This window comes from Lepisosteus oculatus, chromosome 7 (assembly GCF_040954835.1).
Source record: "Lepisosteus oculatus isolate fLepOcu1 chromosome 7, fLepOcu1.hap2, whole genome shotgun sequence".
NCBI classification, from domain to species: Eukaryota; Metazoa; Chordata; class Actinopteri; order Semionotiformes; family Lepisosteidae; genus Lepisosteus; species Lepisosteus oculatus.
The window spans coordinates 14457661-14470777 of NC_090702.1; the positions used below are offsets into that span (position 1 = coordinate 14457661).

Here is a 13117-nt window from a genome sequence, read left to right on the forward strand (position 1 = left end):
TGTATGCCATATCATATGGTCTGTTTGTATACATTTGGAAGAATTCTAACAAGTTAGTTAACACTTAAATCTGATTTTAATATTGCTATACAGATGATCCTCTATCCATTACTATCAATTGGACAGAGATTTGTTTGAGTGTTTCTAGCACCTGTAACACTTCTGGCTATTTTACACCAATATTATTTAATATAGAACTTTCATCAGCCTGAGGTTTGTTGCCAGTTTCATGCTTGATGAGCATCTGAGTGACATTAATTTAATACTGAGCCATTTCCCTTTCATGATATAAAATGAAAGGGACACATATGTCATTATTATTTCTGACACATTGTACCTTGAGAGAGCTTATCAGATTGTAAATTATCCAGTTTTCTTATGCTAGATGTAACAGCAATGTTAAGTTGTTGTCTGTTATTATGCAATGCATAACAGTATACTTTACCTTCCTATCTACATTTATTTTGTGATTTCAAGCAACAGTTATTTGTGAGTTTTTTCAAACAAGAACACATTAAGATACTTAATAAATTACCTCCCAAACTTAAATATTTTATTGTTACGTTTTACATGTGCTCTCTTTCAGTATATTTTTAAACCACAAAATTCTAGATTTTACCAAAGAATTTCTAAACATATCCCCAGTATTAGAGCTAGTGTTACAGTGAAAGTCATGTTTACAGCTAAATCTAATCATTGAACTGGACACTTGATTATGGATGCCATTCCTTTGATATTTAGTCAGAAGAGAACTTTACTTCAAAGTATTACCATTTAATCTTGTTCAACAAGACAAACTCAAAAATAACATCCTCTTTTCAATATCAGAATTCTGACTGGTGTGATGAAAATCTTTATTTTTAACTTACTTATCTTTACTAACATTTGTGACTAAAAAATACTTTTATTTCTGGTACAGTGTGTGTCCATTTTTGAAGGCCAAAAAAGGTTAGTGTATTAGGTTTGCAATAAATTTAAAAAATCTAGTAACATAAAAATTAATTAACATTTAGTGGAAATGCCTTGTGCTATCAGAAGTTTGAATGTCTGTCTTGTAACAATTGAAATGAGGTTTCACTTCAATTATATACAGTATATTAAGTGAAGAGTGACATTAACAGAACAGTAGTTTCTAATAACAGTTTTCAAATTGTAGTTTTACTATTAATTAAAGTATCAATAGCACTTCTGTGACTGTTAGAACATACACAAAGGCCTGTGATAATTAGAATGTACAAGGAATTTAATTAGCAATGACATCTCAACCTAGTATCATTCTTCTCATTGTCTGCTGAAGTGCAACAACCCCACACGTCATGCCGGACTTTCCCCACCAGCAGTTCATATACAAAAGTGGGGAACTTCACCAATTAAATGGAAGGAAACTGTATGTTGCCTATTCTGAGCAAAACTAAAGTGGCACATAACCTGGATACTTAACCAGTGTGAGCTGACTGTGTGTCATGTGTTACTGTTAATTCAGTTATGCAGTTTAAAATCTTTATAAGTTACTTATATAGAATTCTCTATTTCAGTTTGTAGACAGTAGATTTTATACATTTCCTTGAGAGAAAGATAGGTGGAAATTAGTCTGTTAAAACAAACTGCTAAAAGGGAATATCTGTCTTTTCAGTTCCCATCCTTGCATGCAGAACATTCAACCACCACTTCACAAACCCTACAGTTACACAAGTTAGCAAGCAAACTATTTATGCTCTCATGTACACAATGCCCCAGATTCCCACTTAAATTTGAAATGAATTATCCTTTTAATTCAACTGCTAAGCTTTCAGTTGGTTAACTTATGGGGATGAGCCAAATCCAATTACTCACCCTGATTTCATTAGTCAAATATGCCTATGAAGCCAAAACCACTTTGTGGGCATTCTGCAACCAAACTGACATAATATTTCTAGGTACTTCATCTGGTAAAACATTTCCAGTACTCTCTTATCTTTTAAATATAATAACAGAAACTGAATAATGATCATGATAATGATAAACTGATAATGACTTTAAATCCAGTCCAAATATCATGGTTTAAGCATATTAAAAGCTTGACAGAAGGATTACACATTCGTTTTAATAGACTTGTCATTTAAATGAAACAAGACAAGACCTGATGTGTGAACAGTAAAGTGATTCAAACTGCGATATAGTGGTCATATATAGTACCTATAAATCATAATGCTAAAAAATAACAATAGATGATTAAAATGAAACATCTCACATGCTAAGAACTCAGAACATACTCATCAAATTAATATTATTTTTGTATCATACATGTACATATATGAAGTATTTAGAACATGTTTGGGATATAAGACAAAACAATGATTGTTATGTAATTACAGTATTTTCATTAATTGCATTGCATGTGACTGTAATGGTAAATACAACTTTTATATTCATGATTTTTAGGATTCTTTTTGGTTTTAGAAGACAGATTATTAAAAAGAGCTGTAGTGTTGTAGTCTATAACTTTCATGCACAATAACAAGAAAATCAATTTTGGTCAGCTTTCTGCTCACAGGCTTTAACTAATACTGAAACTCTGCCTTAACCGCAGCCAATATTATTGATTTTCTGGTAGCTATTTTGGCAGAGCATACTTATGTTAACAATGGTGTTTCTATAAGCTCTACAACATATGGAGCCAAATAATGTATTAATAGAGAGAAAAGGTCGACACACTACACTCTCAGTTCATATTGATTTAGAAATGCTTTCAAATTCCAAAACACTAGTTGACATTTGATCATTTTATGAGGTTCTGGAATTTATTAGCCATGTATTTTCATTTCTTTGCCCTTTGCAGACACAACACAGATTTTTGCTCTAACAGTAAAAACACTAAATTCCAAAGTCGACATATGAAAAAACAAATCGTGGTATAACCATGCCAAAATATGACAAATGTAAGATAACCAGACCAGCAGAGGTTGCACAGAAACAGCATCAACATGTAACAGCCATTTTGAAGTTTCAGAGTTGATTTTTCTGAGTATCTTATTTTTCACTTCTAGTGCACTGTGTGGAATGGCATTGTCTTAACTCACAAAACTAAACTGAAGAAAATCTTTCATCTGGAGACCTAAATAAACTGGTCTCATGGTGGTACTATAATATGAGTTAAAAGGGTTACTTGAGCTCAATCCTGCACTTCTGATGACTATTTGCAAACTAGATGCAAATTCCCTATTGGATTTGCCATATTTATATTGTAATGTATAAAACCCATTCAGAAGTCTGGGATTTAACTAATAATTGTTACTTGTCTTTATAAATGTATTATGCAGTCCATACAGCTACCACAACTGCAGAGCAAAATCAATATCTTTTATTGAATTACAACACTTTCTGTCTTCTTTACAGTAGATTACTGTGTTATTTGTAAAGTCAAATAAAGCGGCTACATTTAGTTAAATATTATCTCAAGACGTTCTGTGAAAAGAGATGCCTTCCTATTTACTTTGCACTTCACACTTTGTTAAGGATGTACTGTAAAGAAGCTTAACTGGGCAAATCATTAAGAAAGGATTTTTTATTTTAATCTTTCTATTTTATATTTTTAGTATTTGCTTTAACATGTCACTGTGATTTATGGCTCCAGCTTCTCTTTGTTTAGATGTTGTCTGGGTGCATCAGTTGAAGGACCATCATACACGTTGCATTTAATTAATTCCAGGTGTTTCATTTTGTTTCCTGAAAATGTCTGCAGTTCTTTTATAACATTAATCTATTTTGAAAATGTCATTTATAAACCATAAAAGAGGATATAAAAATGTGAAAGCATAAAACACTCCACCAATAATATTCCTGGTAAAAAAATGTTATATCCTTATAACATGATCTTGCATGTGTATCTAAATTTACTAACATTAGTTAAGAAAAGGCTTTTGTTTCCCATGGGACTGTTACTATCTGACAACACAGAAATCATTTGATAAATGAAGAACAGAGTGCAGCAGGTTTGTCTCTATAAGCTTAAAAGCAATCAATTAAAATTTTGCCATGATAAGCAAAGAACTAAATGATAGACTAAACCAGCTTCTTCATTAAAACCACATACATCCTCATTAAAAATACACTGATAGATTTTATTAGCTTTTTATTCAGAAATTACAGACAAAACTATGTATGCAATGAGTACAACACAGTATCTATTTGTGGCCATTAGATTGGAAAGAGAACAAAATAAATAACTTAAATTAAAATATGAAGGATTTATCTTTTAAAGGGAATTTACAGCTATAACCTGCTAGAACATATTGCAGATGCTAAATCCCAGTCCATAATTAAGAAAATACAAGTCCTCACAAACCTCAGAAAGAAATCTTGTCTGATTTGTCACATTAAAATGGCTGTGCTGTAGCAATGGGTTATGGTGGATCCAATTTTAAAAATCACAAATTGTGATTTTAACAAATAAAAATACTGTAGTTGAATACTTTTTTTTACCCACATAAGCCCACATAAGGTCTACAGACATTGGAAATTATAAAAGAATATCAGTTTCTTGTGTAAAGGGAAATGCATAATTGTGAAAAAAAGAAAATTGTGTCAGGTTGAGACAGGGACTACATAAGCACTGGAAGTACAGCTGTTGTAGACAATGTAGACCTTGGGGACTTCCTGATCTTTTTTCCTCATTATTTTGTAGGTAGCGTAAAGCAAAATGTGCTTACAACTGTGTTTCTTATATGAGTCTGCCTAAAACTGAGTCATAAATCTGTACTGTGCACAGGGGAATTTGTGTAAGGGAAACCCCATTTAATTTCACTTTTTCTGTTCGGGCAAGTATATGTTGCCATGTAAAAATATTTTGTATTAATAAAAACAGTGCTCTGGTATTGGAAACATGGGCAGAACTGTAACACTTAAATGAGTTGTTTGATTTTGAGAAATGGGTAGTATAACAAATATCAAACAAATGGAAATCCATCCATCCATTTTCACTCAGCTTTTCCTGGTGAGGGTCTCGGTTGCAGCAGGTCGATCAATCAGCCCAGACTTTCTTGTCCCCAGCAACAGATTCCAGCTCCTCCTGGGATCCCCAGGCGCTACCAAGTCAACCGAGAGATATAAACCCTCCAGCGTGTCCTGGGTCTGCCACAGGTTCTCCGGCCAGTGGGACGTGCCCGGCACATTTCCAGCGGAAGCTGGGACCGGGGGGCATCCTTATAAGATGCCCAATCCACCTTAACTGGCTCCTCTCGATCTGGAGGAGCAGTGACTCTACTCTGAGGCTCTCCCTCATTTCTGCTGCTTGTAGCCGCGATCTTCTTCTTTCAGTCATTACCCACAGTTCATGACCATAGGTGAGGCAAGACAAACTGGTAAGATAGATAAACTGGTAAACCGAGAGCTTTGTCTTCAAACTCAGCTCCCACTTCACCTCCACAGACCGGCACAGTGCCCACAGAACAGCTGACGCTGCTCCGATCTGCTTGTTGATCTCACACTCCCCTCTTCCATCACTCGTGAACATTCCTAGATACCTAAAGTCCTCCACTAAGGGCAGCTATTCCCCTCTCCCCCACCTGGAGAGAGCAATCCACTCTTTTCCTGGAGAGAACCATGTCTTTGTCATGGAGTCTTGGAGGTGCTGATTCTCATCCCCAACTGCTTCACACTCGGTAGCGAATCGCTCAAGTGCGCACAGAAGGTCATAGTCAGATGATGCCAAAAGGACAACATCCTCTGCAAATAGCAGAGATGCCACCCTTAGTACCCCTAACCGAATACCCTCACACCCTTGGTCGCCCCTTGATATCCTGTCCATGAACACCACAACCAGGAGTGGTGACAAGACACAGTCCTGACGCCCACAGTGAACGAATTCGACTTAATGCCAAGAATTCGGACACACCACTCACTGCGTTCATATAGGGACTGAATAGCACACAAAAGGTCCCGATACCCCATATTCCCGCAGCACCTCCCATATCACTGGCCGTGGAACAGTGGACCAACTCTTCTCCCTGGTGCGGTTGCTTGAGGGTGCATGGGAGTATGCTAATCCAGTCTGTGTTCTGGAGAAGGCGTATGACCGGGTCCCTCGACATGTGATGTGGGAGGTACTTAGGGGCACCGTATAAATGGCTGACCCTGCGCTCTGACCCCAAGCTTCTCTCTCCCCGTCTGTGTGGCTGTGTGTCTCACGGAGAGCGAGCTGGGGTATGCGAAAAGACAAATTCCTAATGCAAGAAATTGTATATGGCTAATAAATTGATCTTATCTTTCTAATTTCTTACAATATGTCTTGCATCTCCTCTTAATGGTCTTCCTGTCTTATTCGATTCGGGAATGTTCAATTAATTATGATGAGACATGGCTAGGAAAGGAAGTGAGAGCTCTGTGTTAGCCAGAAGTTCAGTTGAATGATTCCTGTTAAGACTAATGGAGAAACTGGAAAGACCAGTGGGGTAGAGACCATACGAGGTAAAGAAAGTTAATACACCAGGGCTGGTCCAATCTCAATCACTGTTCCATATTTTCCCATGGAAAAAGGGGTCAATATGTGTGGGTCCTCTATTACCACATTACCTTTAATGGGGACATGCCACGTAAATAAGTTCATACTGCCAGCCACCCAATCTACCCAGTGGTCTTGTCCACAATCGCTCTAACCATCCAGTTCCACTCAGAACAGGTGCACTTTTACTAGCAAAATATGATATTATCTGACAAATTATCTGAATATGATAATATTATCTAAAATACACATCCAGTAGACATATACAGTACACGGCTCCTCTAGCTATTTCAAGATCACCCAGAGGGCACTATGTGTGTCAAACAACGTGACTTATTTCATCTGTGCGGAAAGGACCACATGATTTACAGTGGTGAAACAGGGAAACAGGTGAAGCAAGTTGGCCATTTCAGGAAGGAAGAGATCTCTCCAAGCCAATGAGTCCACATTTTACATCTCCTGGATATGATTATGCTTTTCTTTTCTTTAGAAGCCAGCATTGTTTTTAAACCTGGTTAGCATCTTCCCCCTCTCTCAATGACTCATTTCTTTTTAAATGTTTCCATTCATTTCCCGATTTCTGCTTTCCACGCCTCCCCAGGAATTAGTAGTCTTCCAGATTCCAATACTTTTAACCCCTTTTCTCTCATGGTTTTACTCATTTCCAAATAATCTGTCTTTTGTTCTCCCCAACCACACCTTTTTCTCATATTACAGCTCTCTCCCTCATTTCCCCACACACTTGGGAAAAAGGTTCCTTCGCCAAAATAGTGTTTTTTTTGTCTTTGAGACAAATATGTTTTCTGAGCCTAAGCAATTTGAGGGCTAATCAGAATCAGATGTGTTAGTCGTGTTTACACTAGCAAACATATTCCGCAATAAACAGACAAGGTGTATTTTTAAGGTGTTTTGCCGTGAAAACCCCACCAATCAAATTTCAGAAAGCATTTGCTGGCATGAATGTGCTTCGGACATACAGTATATCCTAGGAAGAATGGAAAACATAGTCTCAGGGTGCACTGTGCAGTACATCAGTAAGCAGTATCAGTAAATGACGAGACAGGAGAGGTTTCTGGTATAGAGAAATGACAGAGTGAAAACAACCTCACACACAATGTGTTGAAAACAAGGTATAGTAAACGGCAAATGGATGGGCAAGTGATTCGGTATACTTTCAGCATAATCCCATATGCTGGAGTTTTGTCATGAGAAGTGACAGTAATCAAGTTTTCTTTCACCTCTTCTGCTTTTTAAATTTATCTTTTTAAATCACCCTACATCAACCTATGCAGTTCCTACAGTACATCGAACTCCTCCAGTTGGGTAACTCCTCACTCTGCACGGAGGTCCTCACTCCCTTGTCCTACAGCAAGGTGGTTGGAGCTCAGCCAAGGGAGTTAAGCCAAAACATCCTGTGCCTGAAACTCAATAAGCATTCCTAAATGCATTTATTTTATGGGAGTCGTTATTCCTCTTGAAATTCACAGAAAGAAACAGATAGTAAGATAAGTTAACATTGCAAAAACAAGTGTACTTTATGTGATTCATTTGAGAGAGAATTCAGAAAACAATTTAACAGTAATGTTTATGTGACAAAATACTTTCCAGTTTAATTCAAAGTTATTTAAATTATATACAGTATATTTAACTCCTAATTGCTGATTGAACTTTTTTAATGTTGAACTGAATTTTCTTATTATGATGAGCACAGGAAGGATTACATTTTACGTCTTAATGTTTAGAAGCCAACTTTTAAAATCCTGTAAACTAATAATAAATGTAATTGTTCTTTACATATGTCATTGGGGTTAAACACCTAGAATTATCCACAGAAGAAAAGGTGTTGTAAATGGGAAATGTTCTCAAAGAATAATATTGTTAAAGTACAATTTGAGATCTTCCTAATGATGGGTTTGAGTAGCAATGGTCTTGTAGAGTATGTTTTTACCTGTGGATTCATCAGGTGTTTAAGACAGCTTATGCAAAGCAATTAACATTTAAAAGAGAGGGCTTTATTATGTCATTTTGTGGGCAGGGAAAATATAAAAATCAAAAGTGAGCAATCCTGCATATGGAGACTCTGATGGAGAATCAAACAGTACTTTCAATCCAAAAGATTTTTTTTCTACAAATACATTTTTTTCATATGAAGAAAGTATTATTTTAAGGAAAACATTATACCATTTCAATTGATTTTTTAACATGGTTTCTCAGATTGTGATAGCTAATATTGTTATTTGGCTCGGTTTACTGCCACAACCTTCATACTATCACAGCACATGGGAAGCACAAACGTTTAGGCCATAAGCGTCTTTCACCCTTTACAGTATATTCATAGTGCAAACAGCTGAAGTAAGTCACTAGCTGGAATACTGATGCAACTCTTACTATTAACACAGTAACACATGGGATTCCTAGGGCCCTATTTCTGCAGATTTCCATTCTACCTAATCTCCTATTAAGATTGGCCTAATGAGAGCAGTTTATTCTGATTCCTCTAAAAGAAGCTCCAGATTTAACAATGTTATAAGACATTCTAAAAAACAGAAAATCAAATTTACTGAAATACATTTTGGAAGTGATACATTAGCTTTGTGTCATATGCATTCGAGTAAAAAAACTATCAATTGCAGTTCACGAAGGAATGATCCATTCTTTGTTTCTAATACTGAACTACTGAATACTGTAACGCAACGGGGGCTCAGGCAGGCGCCCTTGCCGCATTAGGTCGGCCCCTGCACCGTCCGGGGCTCGAACCCGGGACTTCCGCGTCTCTCTGCAGCGACCTAGCCCCGTGAGCCAAAGAGAGATCGCTCCACAGCCCAGTAGCTGTGGTCCTGCTATCACAGGGAAGGGCGGTGACGTCACCCGCTCTGGTACGCCGGCTCTTACACAGCGCCTGTCGGCCGTAAGCGTTACAATACTAAAAAAAAAATAAAGTCAACATAAACAGTTTAACTCATATATGATCTTGTTCAAGAAAAAGAAAAAACAAGACAGGAACAAGAAATAAACAGAGCAAGAACCTTTAGTAACAATTTATTGTTTATTAATTTATTTGCATAGTAAAACATATTTTCAATAAAATAGCCAAGATTTTTTCAACTTAATTTTACTCCTTCAAGAAATATGGCTTTACCATCATTAGCACCTTTTTATGTTGGATAGTGAAAAAAAGATGGGATGGAACACAGTCCATAAGTAAAACTGTTAACCCTGATGCATGTACAAATTGCCATTTCACTGAGTACCTTCGTTTAAATGAGGCCTGCTTGACATATCTTAATCGATGAAGTTATAATCTATAGCACTATTAAGTTCTCCATATACACAGATGACAGTATCCTAGCAACTGTTGTCATGAGCAACCCCTACATCCTGAGACAAAACACAGTGGTAGCATCTGTGACTGAGAGCAGTGTTTGAGGCATCAGGGAATAAACAGGAGAGCACTGGAGCACTGAGAAATGGAGCAAAGCTGTTAATTCAGACAACCTGTTTGCTTTTAAGAACTAAAAAATATTTTATAGTGAGATTAATTCAAAAACCCCAGTCTGTGTGTGCCATTTGTGTTCAGAGTGATATCTTATGAAATACATTAACGTAAACTACTGTATGTGGAGCTGGCTTTCAATATGTTTGTTCCATTAACTTTTTAACATGCCTCAGTGATGAGATACATTCTGCTGTATGCTGTATTTTAACTTCATGTCTGAGTCACAAAGCATTCCTTATTTCACATAGGAAACCTAACACACACCACCCCCTACTGATGGTTTTCTCTTTTCATATTTTTTGAGAATTTGTTTGCTTTATTGAAATTCAAGGCATGCGAGTCACTGTAGTTTCACCTGCAGGGGATCCCATTGGCTTTTTTATCTGGCTGCTATATTTAAACTCCACTCTGATTTAACCCTTTGCAAAGTAGACACTTCAATTTTTTTATTTAACTGCTTCCTTCTATACAGTGATAAGAATGAGTCTAGTTGGAAAATATATAACTTTTAATCTCTCTGAAGGCAAGATTGGTGAGGTTTTAGGTTATAATCCATAGTAACTTCAGACATCTGTGGTTTCTAAAATTAAATTAAAAAAACAAAATTAAAAGATCATATTAAATAGAGTAAGAGTAACAGCAGTGAAGCATTCTAAAAAGCAGTAAGCTTTATTAATGGTATTTCACAACTGCAGGATTTTCACATCAGGAATTTTGAAGGTGCACATCCGTGCTAAAGAGGGAGTCGTGTGTGCAGTAATTAAACCTGAAGAGACTGTATGCTGTTTCCCTGCCACATGTGTGACATCTAAGTATAGTCACACAGCAACCACTTCAAGTACTGTAAGCAACACAAATCCTTTTCATGACAGTACATGAATTTAACATACTATGCAAAAATCCTAAATACTGTCCATTAAGATATTGCAAATATACAGTATAAGATACTGTGTGTACAGTGACTTTGACTCCTCCTTGACTGCCCTCATTTGGTTGACAGCCAAACACTGGGTATTTTGTATTTTCAAGAAACATCTGGATGAAATTTTAGTTTCACACATCTAACTACCAGCTGAGATAAAAGGGTCTCCTTTTGTTTTTGTATAGTTCTTACGTTCTTATACTCCCTATTATCCATTGTTTGCCTGTAACCTAAATAAAATGTATTTTAAAGGTCTTATTTAGTGTTCTCTATAGAATAAATATAATGTCGGAACAGCTGCAAAATGAGAGAAGGTTCTGCAGAGTCCTGGCACTGAATGAATGGCTCCATTAATGTATGTTTTATTCCATTATTGTACTAAGAATGTGTGATCTAACACATTTTTTTCTCCCATGATTAGGTTGACTATGTGCTGTAAATAACAGGTGAACTTGGTGATAAATCTGGTTAAAATGGTTCAACATTATTCATGATGCTGAACAGGGAGATATTGGATGAGATATTTCTAGGCTCTCATTAACCCCGGCGGTACATTTGGAAAAGTACCTTGATTTTGAGATTTGTTTCTGCCTTTTTTTAGAATTCGTGCTAGAAATATCAATTAAAAAATGTAAAAAGTAATTCAAACGTGCTCTTTGCTTTGCGGGTAAGAAGATTATTTTGAATCACTTTTACAAATCATACTAATCATTACTGGGACATATGCAGTGTCTGGAATCTGGTACCAGCCTGTGCAGTCTAAAAATAAATATAGTAACAATGAGTATTGTGTGTTTCCTCCTTACAGCTTATCTGCAGGTGGTTTTGTTCTTTGTCTCCTGGAGAGCTCAGGATGTCAGCATAAATTATGATAAGATGTGCAGGCGCTGTTTCAATGGTAATGATATTAAGATAGTATGCGAAGAGTGACTAATCCAAAACGACCCAACACGAATTTACTGTACCTTGTCTTCATACTGAGTTGAAGTATGCTGGTGGAAGCATTTTTTACTTTATTGGCTTGTTATTGACTTGGTTGAAATTAATTAACTTACACAAGATTGCCAGGGTTTATAAAAACATGTGATGGTTATTGTCCAGAATTATATGGAAAATGAGTGATGTTTCTTTTTTAATAAGTGTGTCAGTTTAATAATTTGCTACATTTGTTATGGTTTACTGGTGATGGAATGCTTTTGACTGTTAGTGACCAAGCTGTAAGCTTCTTAATTCATAGCCTTGACCTAAATTCTTGGTAATCATGAATGAGGAGATGGGAGCCTTTAAAAAATCCCAGAGTTAATTAAGGATTTTGGAACAACGAGCAAATTAAAAGGCGAGACACTGCTTTACTGATGCATGAACAATAGCTGAAGGAGTCCTGGGGAATCTGTAAATTATACAATAGGGTCTCATTCTATTGGCATAACTGTTAATTTATTAGAGCATGAGGACCATTTAAATATTTTATAAGCCCAATAATTTATTAGCAAATCCTGTTTGAAAGAGAAAAAAATATTTAAATTTAAGATTTAATGCCAAGAACCCATACTTGTAATCTATCAACCACAGCAAAATACCAGGATTGTGGAATTAAATATTGAAGTAAGACAATTCTATGGCTACAGTAAACTTAATTGTACTATAAAAATAATGCATTATGACAATACAAACCCATTACATTATCTATTATTATATTATTAACAGATAAAAGGCAATTTAGAATAAAATCATTAAAGATGTTTTAAAAATCATTAAAACATTGCAGAGTAAAAATCAATACCATCATGCTCTCTCAGTGTCATATGGGATTCAGATATGCAGACATAAAGACATCTGGTTTCTAATAAACATCATACTGCTGACATAATTGCAAGTGTGAGTAAATACACTGCATGAAAGAAGTAAAATAACAAATAAATTACAAGAACATTCTAAGCCTTCTACAGTATATCAGCATTTTGATACTGCATCCAGAGATTTTCATTTGTTTGAAAAGTGCATTGTCTGTTTTAAGATTTACAGTACACCAGTATTTTTAGTATTTAAGATAAGTAATGCTGCAGATACAGGCCTATTATTTTCTTGTCTTTGAGAATTACAATTTAAGAAAGCAATCTGTGATAAAAAAAAGTTACAGGCACAGGATGTGAAAATGGGTATTAATATAAAAGAGTACAGATGTTCATACAGTATTTCCAGACAATTTAAGTAAATTCAT

At 35.9% G+C, this 13117-nt stretch overlaps 1 protein-coding gene across 1 annotated transcript in view; it reads right to left on the reverse strand.

The window, feature by feature from the left end:
• Nucleotides 1-13117, reverse strand: part of frmd4a (FERM domain containing 4A) — a 275536-nt gene that overhangs the window by 233662 nt on the left and 28757 nt on the right. The gene's annotated exons all lie outside the window — the stretch shown is intronic.